Source organism: Thunnus thynnus, chromosome 24, assembly GCF_963924715.1.
Source record: "Thunnus thynnus chromosome 24, fThuThy2.1, whole genome shotgun sequence".
In the NCBI taxonomy this organism is placed as follows: domain Eukaryota; kingdom Metazoa; phylum Chordata; class Actinopteri; order Scombriformes; family Scombridae; genus Thunnus; species Thunnus thynnus.
The window spans coordinates 10,857,760-10,875,526 of NC_089540.1; the positions used below are offsets into that span (position 1 = coordinate 10,857,760).

Below are 17,767 nucleotides of genomic sequence, written 5' to 3' on the forward strand. Positions count from 1 at the left end.
CCGCCATTGCACAACAATCCAGTAGCATTGTATTGTACTGTTACATTTCCTGAAGATATACATCACAGGATGTTCCCTCAATCATGATTCCAGTTTTAGGATTACAGGCTTTGCTGTGATTCACAGATACAGATGCAGGAAAGAAAATACAAACAAACATCATTGCACAACATTCCAGTAGCATTTTATTACACTGTACACTTTTGTTACATTTCCTGAAGATATTAATCACAGGATGTTCCCTCAATTCTGAATTCTGAAATGTTTCTCAAACTTTGTTATGCAGAAGTACACTAGTACTTCTAATGAGGATGGACGTTCCTCCTATTTAACTTCACTTTAAGTTGGCTGCCATGAGATTTCCTGGAGGTTGCACATGTATAAAATATGATTCAAATGATGTACTCCCCGAGGGAGTCGGGGTGTTAAAACTTCACAACACCATAGCTGCTAATGTACCATGCGGGCACTTTCTTTTTCTGGGACTTTTTTGACCACCTTTTTTGAGATTACTGGAGTTGCTGTCAGTACAGTAAGTATACAGTTCCCTGATAATTACAGCATTAATGTTAGAAGTACTAATATGAACAATTACATAACAGAGAATAGAAGTGTCAATCAGTGTCAGTTTCAGAGTGTAAAGGAGAGTGAAATAAGTCTTGCTTTCTTTTTGCTTCGCAGTGTTGCTCTTTGTTGCAGAATTATAAAAAGCAACTAACATTTAATTATTTGATTATCATTTCATAATCAACTAATATATTATACTTATTAGCCCTGTTATCATATTAATATTTAATAAAAATGTATTTTAACTTGATGGTCCAGCCTCATTAATGTGGTCCATAGTCTGTTTTTACATCTTTTAAAATAGTTTATATCCAAGTAAGAAGACTTTTCACTATTGGTTTAAAAAGAAAAAGACCAAAATGATACATTTGCCTAAAAGCAGTCACCTTACACTTAAGTAACCCCTCCAGAAAGCACTTAGGTTCTTTTCTAGCATAGAACTTAAGAGGAATTATTGCACAACTTTCCCTCATTATGTTTAGTAAACAAGATTTCATAAGAGATTTAACTATATAAGATTAGTGATTGTATAATGGACAACAAACCTAGACAACAAACCAGAGGTGTGACGGTGGTTTAGAACATTTGCAATTATTGGCTGGAATCTCTCAAATCAATGTGGTATCAATGAGGTCAAGTAAAGTGGTAAATTGACCTATTATGGGATATTAACTCTTCCAAGTCCTGACTGGGATATCAATTAGTAAATGTAGTAAATTGAAGTATATTTGAAGGTGACTCAATATTGCTGGAAAGCCTTTATAGTAAGATTCATTGTTTCTCAAAACTTGTTACACAGAAGTACACTAGTACTTCCGTGATGATGGACTTCCCTACTATTTAACTGGCTGCCATGAGAATTACTGGAGGTTGTCACGTGTCACACGTATGTTTACCATCATGAAAATATGATTCAAATGATGTGTTAAAACTTCACAACACCATAGCTGCTAATGTACCATGTGCACACTTTCTTTTTCTGGGACTTTTTTGACCACCTTTTTTGAGATTATTGGAGTTGCTGTCAGCACAGTAAGTATACAGTTCCCCAATAATTACAGCATTAATATTAGAAGTACTAATATGAACAGTTAGAGAACAGAGAATAGAAGTGTCAATCAGTGTCGGTTTCAGAGTGTAAAGGAGAGTGAAATAAGTCTTGCTTTCTTTTTGCTTTGCAGTGTTGCTCTTTGTTGCGGAATTATAAAAAGTGACTAACATTTTATTATTTGATTATCATTTCATAATCAAATAATATACTTATTTTTCCTGTTATCATATGAATATTCACAAAGTATATATTTTAACATGATGGTCCAGCCTCATTAATGTGGTCCATAGTCTGTTTTTACATCTTTTCACTATTGGTTTAAAAACAGAAACACAAAGATGATACATCTGCCTAAAAGCAGTCGTAGTAGAAGTATTTAAATCAGTACACGTAGCAATACCATGCTATAAAAATACTCCATTGCAGGAAAAAGTCTTGCATTCAACACTTTATATCGTAAAAGTATTAGCAACAAAATATGGTATCAAAAGTGAAAGTATTAATTATGCAGAGTGACCAGTGAGTAATTTATTATTATTATTATTGTTGTTGTTGTTGTTGTTGTTGTTTGTTGTTATTGATATATTAATATGTAAGCAGTGCTTTAATGTGATTGGTCAAAGTAGAGTTAATGTTAACTACTTAAACTAGCTATATAAACTAGCAGTTTAATGTATAATAATCCATCATTTTATAATCTAATCATATATTTTGTGTGTAAAATCCTAATCTGAAAATGAATATAGTAGAGTACAATATTTCAATATTGCAATATTTATGGAGTAGAAGTATAAAATACCATAGAATTGAAATACTCAAATGATTGAATGAATGTATTACAGTACACCACCTACACAGGTAGCCTATGGGGTTTATATGGTCATGCTACATACTGTAAACTGAGCTCAGAAATCCCCTCTCACCCAGTTTCACTTTCTCTTTTACAGGCGCTTAAAAGGCTGCTCTGCTCTGAACTGACAGTGTTGTTTGTACGTCTGGGATGAAAATGTTTCGTTTCCTGATCGTAACCGGTTTGCTGTTGAAAGGTGAGTGACACAGGAGACACAGGAGAGGCAAACCTCCTCTACATTCAGTGTGGTAACTTTATTAGTATCTACAGAATAGAGTTCAGAATTTTGTAGTTATGATGCCTATATTATATGTTTTTCTGTCCTCTTAAAAAGACAACATTATTATATAGCATAATTTAAAGTAATCTACATTCAAAACGCTTAGAAGGACAAATATATTTTAGTCATTCATTATTGAGTGCAGCAAGTGCATATCTTACCTTAAGTCTGCGCTTACCGACACTCAGCTGTTTTTTTTTTTAAATTTTAGCCTGGGCGTCGCAGATCAGTGGATATGGAAATACAACAGCTGATTACGGCGGTGACGCGTGTTACAGGTGCACACTTCAGAACCCCACAGGTGATCATATTCTCCTTTTCTAATCGTCTGCAGTCTTGGTTGTTTTGTTTTTACGGTTTTTAAGGATTTACTGGTGTAGTTCCTCCATTCCAGAGAGGTATTCCATCAAGCTGGATAAAGGAAAAGCCCGGCTTATTTAGATAAGCCTCGCTAATTTCATTGAGAGTCCGTTCCATCATATTGGTTATATGATTCACTGCTCAGTAACCATGGTAACTCATACCGCCGAACTAGCTTGCTCCTTGGCAGCTGTGTGTCGAATAACATCCGACGGGCGGAAACAGACTCCCTCGAAATGCCAAAAAACCCCAAATAAATTTAATTTTGATATCAGATATATTCACATTTTTGAAGCTGGAATCAATGAATTTTTTGCCATTTCTGCTGAAGTAGATCAATTAATCAACTAATCAGTGCAGCTGTAAGGATCTTTCTGCATTATTAAAGACATTTTCATACTCATCAACTGGATTCTCTATTTCCAGTAGGGTATTAAACACATCCCTGCTGGAGGATTAAAACTTTAACCTTTTTCATAATGGATTTCCACTCTCACATGCAAAATTATGGCAGGTTGAAATTATGTTTATTTGTCTGTTTGCCATGAAATTGAATTTTTTTTAATTATCTTTCACACGTGACAATAACTGTGTTTTCACACCACCAAATGCAAAAAGTGCAAAGAAAATCCGAAATAGAAACAATTTGTGTGCATTTATGTTCACGTACAGTATTTTCATATAGAGCTGCAACAATTAATCAATCGACAGAAAACTGAAACAGCATGAAAGTGACAGATGCTGCATCACCAGTAGCAGGTGATTCTTTCTAGGCCAAACAAACTAACATACTGGACACAAAGTATCATGTCAAAGCTGATGTCTTTGTAAGAAATGAATTCATGTGAAACAGTATTTCTTTAATGTATTGTCTTTGCAGAGCTGCATGAACCCATTCTACAAATCAGAGAATCAAACTCTACTGAAGAGACAGTTGTGTCCTGCTCGGCCACAGGTCGTCCTGCTCCCACAGTAACTCTGAATGTCCCACAACAAGACCTCTACTTCTCTCACAACAGCACAGTCAGTGTCACCAACACCAACGGTACAGTCACTGTCACCACTACAGCTGTGCTGTCTGGTTTCCATGGAAACGGTGCACATGTTGGATGTGCAGCACAACTGCTCTCAGTCCCTGAAATTCAGGTGTTAAAGATGATTCCTGCAGATGGTGAGAAACACTTCCAAACCCACAGATTTATAGATTGATCATCATTTTACGATTCTGATATTTGTTTTTCTTTCTTCAGATTTTAATGATGAATCTGGATCCAATAAGAGTAAGTTAACCTTAAAGTTGTCTCAAGTCAAAATTCACATTTAAACTGTAGTTGCTTTATGAATGTTTGGTATTCATATCACAGTTTTTTCTCTTTTTCTCATAGTTTTCACTTTGATCGTTACACTGATCCTGGCAGTGGTCGTTGTTTGCATTGCTGTAGTCGTCACTGTCAACTTTCAACTCAATATCTGTCTTGTTGTGATACCAGTTAATATGGTAATAATTTATTGACATTAAGAGGATACACAGAGCTTAAAGAATCTATACAGACAACACCTATAAATAAATAATATATAAATGTTCTTAAATCCTTCATTCTGTCACACAGGGACGATGAGGAGATCACGACGCTACAAGAACCAATGAAAAACACTGATGAGTAAGACAATTCATAATTATTCACTTGTTCATATTTATTATTAATTGCTTCTTCAGAAAATAATTTAATCTGTCTTCTCTCTATTTTGGCATGTTAGTTCCTTTCTGTCTCTATATCTCTCTAACTAATGTGTTATTTATACATGAAGCTGATTCTGATGCACTTTACTCTTCATGGTCCATTGTGTACTCATAGTCAGCCTGTTTATCCACATAACTGTTAACTGTCAGAGTCATTCAGTGATAGAAATATGTATGGTGTATTGTATTAATGTGAGTGGAAATTGACTCATGTCTTGTTTTTATCTGAAGGTGCAAAACAGCTTTAGTGAAGCAGGAGAACGAGCAGATCAGGAAACCTCAGAAGAAAGATCCAAAAGGGGAGAAACCAGAACCATCATCTTCCACAGTTAAAAGTCTTCTTAGTAACAAACAACCCGCAAGACTGTAGTTTCAATACAAAGTCATACAAACCTAGTAACAGCAGAAATGAAATTACACATCATTGAATGTAAAAATGAACGAGTATTATTCTTGTGTTAAATTAACATGCAGCAAAATACAGAAACCATCAGAAGAAAGCTTCAATCTAGCAATTTTCAACATTCACACTGTTGAAAGCTCCACTCTTTGTGGCCGAGACAAACTTTACTCAAGCCTACTTCTGACTATTTTATTTTATTTTAATTGGTGACAAATTAAACATAGTTTAATGTATTGCACCATTTGTGAGGAACTTAAACAATTTGTGCTGTCAAGAATGACTTCATAAACACAAACAAACATCAAAAACATAGACAACCATCAGATAACCTGAGGCAAAGGAGAAGCTGGGATTTTCTGCACCTAGCAGACATCCCTAGATTTTAATCTCAAATGTAAAAAAGAAGTTAAAAAGTTCCACATTGTCTGATGTGAGAGACAGATGAAGAAAAGGTTACTATTTTGTATAAAGTCATGTAATATCAACATGTAACTGATAGATGTCCTGGAGATAGACAATATGTGGTGATATAAATAAGAGGAAGTTGTAGAGTTATAAAAAGGAAGGCCAAGAGAGACTCTGGGTTCCTTTTTCTTTTTGGGGAACCCCCTTTTCCCATAGGGCTTTTTAAAAGATTGATTATTTACTGAATGGGACAGTGTGCAGTTTGAAACATTAAAGATGCACTGCACCAGAGTTAGCTTGAAGCTAATTTGCATCTGTAGACCCTGACAAAAAACATACAACAGCACAACAACAAACAGTTGTTGTGCCTCAATGGTCACACAGCTGATTGGTCTTTAGTACATGTTTCAGTCTGGTCTTGAATGCATTGATAGAACTACAGTTCTTCATATCATCATAATTATTTGAGAATAATCTAAAATTCTCAAAGCTCAGTAAATTGTATTTCTCCAGTGCCCTTCAGTGATGGAAATGCATTGGCTTTTTGTCCAGAGTTTTTAAAGTTTGTTTGTATAAGGACTCAAGAGGTTTAATGGCTGTTTCTCCAGCCTGCCCCCAACATGTGATGCAATAAGACATATGGGAAAGAATCATAGCATGCATAAATATCTTGGCTGCGTCCAAAGAGAGACAGTTTCTAATATGTCTAAGATTTATTCTATCTATTTATCTATTTCGAGAGATCTCTTTGAGACTCTTTTTAGTCTTGTAGCTTTTTGCTTTTTAATTTTTTGCTCAAGTTTTTGTATTTTACTTTGCTCTTTTTGCATCTTATATTACTTGTTTTGTCAAACCAAATAAAACTGTTTGTATTTTTATACACTCCAACCAAAGTTCCTGACTTGTGCTCATCTCTGAGGTCTTCTGGTTTCACCCAAGTAAGCAAAGACGCCTCCTTTGGGATAGGCTGACATTGGTTTTAAATTTATTTAGATCAAAAATTATGATTAAATTTGTTAAGGATAAACTTGTAGTGTTTATTGAATACCAGGATGATAATGGTTCAGATTTAATGACTGAGGTCAACATGCTGCTATACATGTGATAGATGTATGATTTCAGAATAGAATTAGGTTGAGAGATTTATTATTAGGGGTTTAATTGGCTAAACTGTTAGGGCCAGGGCTCTGAAGCTGCCCTATAAAACCGGGTGAGAGCCCTCGACCGTCAGAGTGGGCCTCCTCCAGAGATGACCTGTTAGAAGGCCATCTTTGAGTACTTGCACCAATACACTTCGTTGTGACCCTGACTGTTAGGAATTCCTGAATAAATAGGTCCATTGGCAGTGATTCAATGACAGCTGGTGATTATAGAAGCCAGGCTGAATCTGGTTCCCTAAGCAAGTCTAGGGTGGTCTTGCGTGTAGATTTTGGGAACCCTGTTCGGTACCTAGGTCAGAGGCAGAGGACAGCCGTCTGTCGGTGCCTTATTCACATCAGAAGGGGGTATCAGTTATCTGTAGGCAGAAACCATTACAACGTTTATTGATAGATCCTCAGATACATGTTACACTTTGTGTGACATGAAACGTTTTTCTCCTTCCTCCGTGATTTTTGGAAAGTGTTGGTTAAAATTGGTATTACTGGTACTGCTGCCACTGCTATTATGTCTTCTAATGCTAATGAAGACAACAATAGAGGAGCTAATGTCATTTATTCCAAACTGTGCCTCAATGGCTGCTGAAGATTTTTTTCATAAGCAATTTCACAACATGGCCGCTGGAGGTCGCTGTTTATACAGATTTACTGTGGAAGTGTTGAGACATGAAGTTACGAAATCCAGGATAGTCTATGTCAGAGCCATATAGAGATGTATACAACTGAATATGTGGCATTTTCATACAGTGTGGAAAAGTTTTCTTCTGTTCTCTGAAGCTAGTTGGTTACATTTGCCTCATTTACAGTCATTTACATAATACTTTGGCTAATTACCCTTCTGAGCTTGTCTGCATAAGATTGACAACATAGCAGGAATAGCATGATAGTCATCCATTTTAAATATTGCCAATATTGACATTGACAAATTGTACATTTATTCATTATGTGCAGTAAATGTATTGTTATAGCCCACGAGTAGGTATACACAGCAAAAGCCAGTAACTTGATTGTGCTAGTAATGCAGATTTATCTTCTTTATACACTCAAAAAAAATCAAGTAGGGCATGTGTTTGATTAGGAAACTTGAAATATGTTAGCATTAACTGAATCAATCGTGTATAAGTTCATTAAATGATTAATTCTTGTTTGTTGTACATGACTAAAAGAAAATTCTGATGAACTAAATTCATTCATGTCAATCCAATGAGAATGAGGTCCCTCAAAACAATGACTCTGATATGGTTAGCTATTGCGCATGCTCCACGCCCACCGGATGTAGAAAAAGTTTGTAGAAGCGGGAATGGTACGTTTCATGCTAGCGTACTCTCACCTTATTGTTTGACATCCTTGATCTTACGGGTAAGTAATTCAGATATCTCTACATGAATTTATTTAGTTCAATAGGGTGAGTGATAAATAGTATTAGACATTTGTGAGACATGTCTCTGTTGGAATTTGGAAGGGTGGTGAAGTTACTGTTATTTCTCTTTTACACCAAAATTAGCGCGTATAAGCGGGTTTTTTTTTTTTTTTTAAACGATTGTATCCTTTCCCATAGCCAGTAGACGCGGGTTGGTGCTCCTGTCAGTGTCGGAGCCTCCATGTGAGACGCTTCGGTCGGTAACTGTGTGTTTTTTTAAACTTATTTCGGGGCTGTGCGCAGCTAACGTTACTTAGCATGGTTAGCATCGTTAGCATAGCCGTTCCGTGCTGTTTGTGGCCCATAGATTGTATAAAAATAAGGTGTAGCCACGGTGTTTCTGGTTTAACAGCACCATGCTGGGCAGGTGACAGGTGTGAGGAGCACGGTTTGGAGCTGCAGTTCTGTGTAAATCCTGTCTAAACCTTTCTGCCACACAGACTCAACTCTATTCACAAATATACAAAACACCATAGACAAATATAACGTGTACAAAATATCATTGGAAACTATGATGCTATGAAAGCTGTGGTGCAATGTGTCTTTTCTCGATGAAGGTGGTATTTTGTCTTCATTGGTCAGTGATGGAAATCATATTTGGCCCTTTTACAATTCTTGGATTCAGAATCTATTTAATTAGGTGGGATATTGCATGATGTTTTTCTGCTCTCTGGTCCTCTACATTAAGGTTGAGTAACAGTCTTCACATTTCAGTTTATGTCAGAAACGTATAGATATTGTAATACTTATTCCCAATAGAAATATTACTTCTGTTATATTAACTTTTTAAAAACAATTTCTCTTTTTGCCAGAAATACATCACAAAATGAAGTAGCAGAGATTTGTATGCACCTCCTTGACAATACATGGTAAATAAATATTTTTGTCAAATTATTGTTTATCTGTTATTTAGTTGGCATGAACATTATATGACAGGCAACAGGAGTTTATCCACCTTTGCTTTTTTTCACCTGTATTTTGGTATTTTGTATTTGAGGAAATACAGTATATTTGTTTTTATCATTAACCGATGCATTTTTTTTTTCTTTCAGTGACGTGTATGTGGGAGTGCAAACATTGTCGCCAGAGAGAGTAGTAGGTACAAATTACTTAAACATTATAAACTACATCATCATTATGGAAGAGTTCAACATTATCTGTGCATATATTTAAGATAACACATTAACAGTGCAAACCAAAAGTGTATACACATAATTATCTTTGTCTAAAAAAAATCTAATTTTATCCAAGCAGCTCCTTTTGATCATTATCAGTTGCTGTAGCAGCAGATTAACAGCTGTGTGTGGGGATTGAAGTTTCTACAAAATAGTGAATTAATTTCTTCATATTAATTAAATTTGGCTATTGCTTTGATCCCTTTCTTCCTTGTCAACAGTTTGTCAACAGTTTATATAGATATATATGTATGTATATGTATAGTTGTGATACTGCATTGGATGCTCTTTTAGCAATAATGATTGGCTTTGGCTGCTGTCAGTTAGCTACACACATACCACTGTGTTACCTAATGTCGTGCAAAATAAACAGTGACAATTGTGCGACCATGGACACTGTGATCTAAATGAGCTATTTAGATTAAATGCAATTTTGTTCTTATTTTTAACAGATGTGTGACATCATACACTGGCTTGAGCCTGTTTGCCTGTTGAAAAAATATTTTCTATCCCTAAAACATAAATATCATCTATTGTTTAATGCTATGTTCTGATAATTTGAGAGCACTAATTACTAATTTATTAAGCTTTTTTTTTTTTTTTTTTTAACAGTACTAACTAGCTGACCAGCCAGCCAGCCAAAGTGTGAATGAGTGAAAGAAATAGAAATAATGTTATTGACGGCTCTTTATATTTTTTGCTTTTATATGCCTCTTAAGTATTTCACAACAATCATATCAATAGGCATAGATTGTTATTTATAATCAGTTAACGTAAGTGAAAAGGTCACATTGTGTTGATCATAACACAATTTTATATCCCTCAATTCCTCAACATGTAGATGGATATATGACATTTCTTCAAAAAAGGCGGCAGCTCCGCCGAAGGCCAGTCAGGTGAGAGGATTTTGCCAGTTCAGACAAATAAAAATTTAAACTGGTTGATCACTCATTAAGCTTTGAATTCTTGTACATCTGAGTTTAATAAAATAATGTGTTACTGGAAACAGGCAAAGTGAGGGAGAGGAGGAAGATGGAGGAGACTGACAGGGCTGAAGGATCAGGTCTGATGGAGGTCAGTGATCAAGAAGAAAGCGAGTGGGAGTTGTTTAAGCTTTCAGTTAAAATTAATACTGAATTTTATGACGTAGGCCTACTACTCATACAAGGCATAAACTTTTAGTTTTAGAATGTTCACACATTAAACATCTGTCTGTGTATCAATAACATATTTAGGACCTGCAACTTATCTAAGAGAGAGGAGATAGCATTCTTTGACTTCAATACCTTTGCTTGATCTGTGCCTGTTGTAAGTGGATGGAAAGCATTTAAGTCCTATTAGATCTGTGCCGAATACAAACTATGAGGAGACAGATCTACTGTGTGCCAACTTGACCAAATAGCCATGTTTTTGATTGATTTTACACCTGTTGCTACTCTCAAAATTCATGACAAACAGACATTTTTTAGAAAAAAAATTCTTCTCCCCAGACCCCCATAGTATCTAGGCTATCCAGAAATCTTTAGTGACACCACTGGTTGTATATGATGTGAGAGGCTGAAAAAGAAACATTTATATATGTTAAATATGCATAATCTTTTCCTATATGCTATTTTGAAGAAAGGAATTATGAGCAATACAGTATTAGCGATGTAAATGTTTCTGTCGCAGGTAAATTATAATAAAGTAATGAATTGTAGGCTACAGTAATACTGATACCTGATGTGACAGATGAGAAACACTGACATGATTTTATCAAGCAGCAAGTTTTCGTCTGCAGTTTGCAAGACCACAACAAGTCAGGTCCCCTTCTTATAGTGTGTGTGACCCTCTGAGGGCTTTCTAGCTCTCATCTGTTTCTCATTGTGGTGTTCTTGTTTTTTTTTTCATCTGTTCAAATCTATTTTAATTAGCTACTACGAAACGGAAAATACTTTGAAGAATAAGATATGATGATGATGATGATGATGATGAAGAGTATAACTAATGACAGATCAAAACAAAAAAATGCAAATGATAATTCATCACAACATTGATACATTTTATGATGTTTTACTTTATTTATGTGCAGTGGTTTTAATTGTTCATCAGATCATTAAACAAATGGAAACAGACTTAAAACAGTAATGTTAGTCATCTTGTGTCCAGCTCACCAGCAGCTTAACAGAGATGTGATGAGTGCATGATTGATCAGTGTAAATCTAGCTGAGGCTTTTTATTGTTTATTTTTTGGATCAAAATGTTGCTGTATGTCATTTCATCACACTGGTGAGTTGAGGTGTCTGAACACCTAAAATTCTTCTCAGCAGGTGCAAAATGAGAAAAGCATGAAGCTCCTCCACTGCTGAGTACTAAATAACTGAAAGTGTTATTTGGCCTAAACATACAACTGTCAGGAGGACGCAAAACTTTTCCACACTGTATGAAAATGCCACAGTTGTATACATCTCTATATGGCTCTGACATAGACTATCCTGGATTTAGTAACTTCATGTCTCAACACTTCCACAGTAAATCTGTATAAACAGCGACCTCCAGCGGCCATGTTGTGAAATTGCTTATGAAAAAAAATCTGCATCAGATATTGAGGCACAGTTGGGAATAAATGACATTATAAAGAAAATGAAGGTTTGATAGCTCCTTTATTGTTGTTGTCGTTGGCATTAGAAGATATAATACAATAAATTGGAGTAAAATAAGAATTTACAAAATACTTGGTAGAGTTTAAAGTGCCAACAAACAGCTTTTTTCCCCATAGTTTGGCTAAATTTACAGTGATTATTTTCCATTGTGTTGTATTGTTAACATGGTAGTATGATGTCTATACTTCAGGTTTACAGGTTAAATCAAAGCATGCAGTAATTATAACATGAATATAGTATTTAAAACAGCATTAGTGCTGACAGTAATGTCCTACATCATTTTTTGTCTTGGCTGTGGTAATTTATTGACGCTGATTTGCAGATTTAAATAATATAATATTTCAGAAGCATCTCATGTTTTTTTGTTTTACAATTTGAGTAAATTCCAGTGCCACTGTAGAGGATGAAGAGGCCACAAGTTCCACAAAAATATCAATTGCCAGTGCTGCTGTTGGTGTGACTGTATTCATCATTATAACTGGAGTTATCCTGGGATTTATCCACAGAAGAAACATCACAGGTGAGAGACTGTAATATTCATATTTAATATTTTCAATATGTTGTTATTTTTTTCTTCATGACTTAAAAGCATCAGATGCTCTTAAACAACATGATTATATCGACTGTGGTTCATTTACATGCAGTTTTTTCAACACTTGTTCTCATTTTGTAAGTCAAGTATATAATTTAAAAAGTATTTTTCTTTAATGATATCACCTGTCATACATGTTTATCTCATTTTGAATGAAATTCACAGCAGTTACATATAACAAGATCTTGACTTTCAGGTTCATTAATATAGTTATTAGCATTTTAATTTGTTCTTGCATGCTGTTTCATGAGGCTAATAGCTAGAAGTTTCTAGTCACATTCTTCAATCAGATAGGATTGATATTTTCCAAAAGCTAACAGCATGAAACCTCAACATCTCTGATTCTTCCTTGCTTACTGCTTACTTGCAGTGGCCGATAAAATCAACAAATACAATAAAGTATGTAACATATAACTCCCTGTTTTAATGTCACTGTTTTTTTGAACACACAGACCTTGTTATGAGTAATGTACCTCACATCCTTCCTGAGTTGGAGTTTCATCACAAAAGTTGAGGCCATTTTCTGTTTCTTATTATTGATATAAATTAATGGAATTTGAGAATAAATAGCAGGCAATGGAAGTGTATAATTGCAATCAACAAGTAAATATCCCAGATGTCTATAATACTTGAATTTTGCACACAAACCTTGCTGTTGCTTGAAAGATGTCTGCCAGTCACATAAACTAGTCTGTAGAATACAGTTGCTGTTCATTTGTGCTCAGACTGACCTGTTAACCTGCATCAAGTGATGTGTGTTTGTCATTTATAATTGTGTCCAGTTAAAACAGTGCTGTGTGAAGAGGAAGCAGCGGTTTCCTTATTACAAAAAGGTGATAAGAGCATGCTGTTCGCTATTTTCAACTCATGCTCAGTCCTATAAATATGTCATGACCACAAAGGCAAAAAAAGTCAGTTAAAGCATGTTACATGATGAACAACTTTTACTAAGTGTAAATATTGTAAGATATAAAGCAGGTGATACTTTGTATTAGTTGGATTCTTGTGGATCCAGCTCCAAGAGTGGTCTGAACACATGACTGTAGACCTGATTTTTGAAGATCTGACATATTTTCTTTCTGTATTCTACTCTGTTTCACCTTCAGAGTGTGTTAATATAAAAGCAGTCATGTCTTACACTTCCTCCTTTCAGAAGAGAAGCTCAGTTTGTAGCTCTGTGAGAGTTTGAGGTTAGCTAGAGAACAGGTCAAATGTGTGTGTCAGTTTCCCCTCTTCAGTACAGTAAAGTCTTCACTGCCAACAGCACTTAAACTGTTGCTCAGACCTCTTGACCAGCATGGCTGTTTGGAAACTGTGGTTTGTTCTGCTTCTACTGCTACCTGCGTATAACAACAGCCAAGGTACAGGAACTAGTTTTTATCATTTATCATTTAAATAGAACAATTAAATATTTTCTATATTTCATACTGACTTTAATTATTCATTGTTTGCAGTGACTATTGTGAAAACCTCTGGGAGAGAACCATATGTCACTCCGATATGCACCAATGAAACACTGAATATCATCACACTTATAATATGTAAGATCAAAACAGAGAGGAGCAGAGGAGAAGAGTGTCACTTAGTGTATAGATATGGACAGGACTTTGAGCATGGATGTGACTCCAAGTTCACACTTATGAAAAAGAGTCAGACTATATTTCTTCACCTGACCAGTTTAACACCAGTGGATAGTGGGAACTACAGCTGTGAGTGTACATATCCTGGAGGAACAAATATTACAAATATCACTGTGGAAGGTAAACACATGTTATGTATTTTTCCTCATACTTTGGTAAATTTAAGGTGATTATTTTACATTGTGTTAACATTGTTTTGTACTTAAAACAACATTAGTACTGAGTAATGTCCTACATCTTTTTAGGTATTTGCATTGCTTTGTATTACCTTTGACTTAATAATAATATATTTCAGAAGCATCTTATGTTTTTTATTTTACCATTTGAGTAAATTCCAGTGTCACTGTGGAGGATGAAGAGGCCACAAGTTCCACAAAAATATCAATTGCCAGTGCTGCTGTTGGTGTGACTGTATTCATCATTATAACTGGAGTTATCCTGGGATTTATCCTCAGAAGAAAACATCACAGGTGAGAGACTGTAATATTCATATTTTCAATACGTTATTTTTTTCTTCATGACTTAAAAGCATCAGACGCTCTTAAACAACATGATTATGTCAACTGTGGTTCATTTACATGCAGTTTTTTCAACACCTGTTCTCAATTTGTAAGTCAAGTATATAAATTAAAAAGTACTTTTCTTTAATGATATCACCTGTCATACATGTTTATCTCATTTTGAATGAAATTCACAGCAGTCACATATAACAAGATCTTGACTTCCCGGTTCAAATGAAACAATGAAGGAAGACGTGATGTTTCGTTTCCTGTCTCGTCTAATAAAATAGACCACAAAATTCAAAGTGGATTATTTATTAATATAAACTGTGGTGTTACTGCATTGATCATTATTACTGGAGTTGTCATTGGATTCATCCTCAGAAAAATTCTTTCTGAGTGAAAAAATCTGACTTAAGTGCTTTTAAACCTTGTAAAACGATGCAGTCAGTGGTTTTGTTGGAAAGCACAGAAGAGCTGGTGTGTGTGTGTGTGTGTGTTTGGTGTGTCACTAATTCTGATATCTCTTCTGATTTAAAGTAACTGTTCAAGAACAGACACATCTGGATCATCTGTATGTAAATCTCCCGGCTCTTTGGTGAGTAATGTACTTTCTGATCAGAGGACTGTGTGAGTGGATTTGAACCTTGAAAAGTGGAGGTTTCAGTAAATGTAGTGACTCAGTGTCTCAACAATTGTTCAACATAATTAAGTCAGACTTTTAAAGGCATCATGCATTCAAATTCTGATCTTTTTTATAGGACCCAGATGACCCCTACACAAGCCTTCAGCAGCCAGTAAATGATCTCTACCAAACTATCTCCTCAATAAACCATCAACATGACGCCAAAACAAATTCAACTAGCAATGTGATGGAGCTGGATGATCAGGAAATAGATGGAAGAGAGACTGATCCAAGTTGGGAAATCTATGAAAACACTTGAACCAAAATTCAAGACAACATAAATATGTAACTGTCTGATATCGTTTCCCTAAATATTGAGATTGCAGTATCGGAGGTTTTCTTGACACTGTAATAATGGTTTTGTTTCTCACGTACAAGACAAACAAATTCACACCTCTCTAACTTTATCCTCATCACACACCAAGAAAATACAGGACTTCCTGTGTAGATTCACTACTTGGTCATAAGTGATACGTGTTTAATGGATTGTGGTGTGAGTCTAATATATCCCAGGTTCAACCACAACAGCATCTTAATGTAGTTATTAGCATTTTAATTTGTTCTTGCATGCTGTTTCATGAGGCTAATAGCTAGAAGTTTCTAGTCACATTCTTCAATCAGATAGGATTGATATTTTCCAAAAGCTAACAGCATGAAACCTCAACATCTCTGATTCTTTCTTGCTTACTGCTTACTTGTTACTGAGTTTGGCTAGTTTGTTTAGAAATGCTCTGTGTAAAACTGTTGCAGTGGCCGATAAAATCAACAAACACAATAAAGTATGTAATATATAACTCCCTCTTCTAGTATCACTATTTTTTTTTAACACACTAACCTTGTTATGAGTAATGTACCTCACATCCTTCCTGAGTTGGAGTTTCATCACAAAAGTTGAGGCCATTTTCTGATTCTTTTTATTGATGTAAATTAAAGGAATTTGAGAATAAATATCAGGCAATGGAAGTGTATAATTGTGATCAACAAGTAAATATTCCAGATGTCTATAATACTTGAGTTGTGCACACAAACCTTGCTGTTGCTTGAAAGATGTCTGCCAGTCACATAAACTAGTCTGTAGAATACAGTTGCTGTTCATTTGTGCTCAGACTGACCTGTTAACCTGCATCAAGTGATGTGTGTTTGTCACTTACAATTGTGTCCAGTTAAAACAGTGCTGTGTGAAGAGGAAGCAGTGGCTTCCTTGTTACAAAAATGTGGTAAGAGCATGCTGCTTACTGTTTTCAACTCACGCACAGGCCTCTAAATATGTGATGACTGCAAAAGTAAACACGTCAGTTAAATCATGTTACATGATGAACAACTTTTACTAAGTGTAGATATTGTAAGATATAAATAATAGATTTAAATAATAAGATATTACAGAAGCATCTTACGTTTTTTGTTTTACAATTTGAGTAAATTCCAGTGCCACTGTAGAGGATGAAGAGGCCACAAGTTCCACAAAAATATCAATTGCCAGTGCTGCTGTTGGTGTGACTGTATTCATCGTTATAACTGGAGTTATCCTGGGATTTATCCACAGAAGAAAACATCACAGGTGAGAGACTGTAATGTTCATATTTCATATTTTCAATACATTATTATTTTTTTCTTCAAGACTTAAAAGCATCACACGCTCTTTAACAATATGATTATATCAACTGGTTCATTTACATGCAGTTTTTTAACACCTGTTCTCATTTTGTAAGTCAAGTATATCATTTAAAAAGTAATTTTCTTTAATGATAGCACCTGTCATACATGTTTATCTCATTTTGAATGACTTTGAATTCACTGCAGTCACATATAACAAGATCTTGACATTGAGGTTCATATGAAACAATGAATGAAGACGTGATTTTTCGTTTCCTGTCTTGTCTAATAAAATAGACCACAAAATTCAGAGTACATTATTTATCCGTACCATCGTGGTGGTAGGAACAAACTGTGGTGTTACTGCATTGATCGCTGTTTTCGGAGTTGTCCTTGGATTCATCCTCAGAAAAATTCTTTCCAGCTGAAAAATTCTGACTTAAGTGCTTTTAAACCTTGTAAAACAATGCAGTCAGTGGTTTTGTCGGAAAGCACAGAAGAGCTGGTGTGTGTGTGTGTGTGTTTGGTGTGTCACTAACTCTGATATCTCTTCTGATTTAAAGTAACTGTTCAAGAACAGACACATCTGGATCATCTGTATGTAAATCTCCCGGCTCTTTGGTGAGTAATGTACTTTCTGATCAGAGGACTGTGTGAGTGGATTTGAACCTTGAAAAGTGGAGGTTTCAGTAAATGTAGTGACTCA

At 35.2% G+C, this 17,767-nt stretch overlaps 1 long non-coding RNA gene across 2 annotated transcripts in view; it reads left to right on the forward strand.

Moving 5' to 3' along the window:
- Window positions 1-6,733, forward strand: part of LOC137177098 (uncharacterized) — a 70,010-nt gene extending 63,277 nt beyond the window's left edge. Inside the window, exons 1-5 of one of the 2 annotated variants that reach the window (XR_010925957.1) lie at window positions 3,749-4,279; window positions 4,359-4,388; window positions 4,494-4,606; window positions 4,719-4,769; window positions 5,081-6,733. This is a non-coding gene — a long non-coding RNA (uncharacterized lncRNA). Of the gene's footprint in view, window positions 1-3,748; window positions 4,280-4,358; window positions 4,389-4,493; window positions 4,607-4,718; window positions 4,770-5,080 lie in introns of those variants that run through there. The other variant, XR_010925958.1, reaches the window with a different exon arrangement.
- The last annotated feature ends 11,034 nt before the right edge of the window (window positions 6,734-17,767 follow it).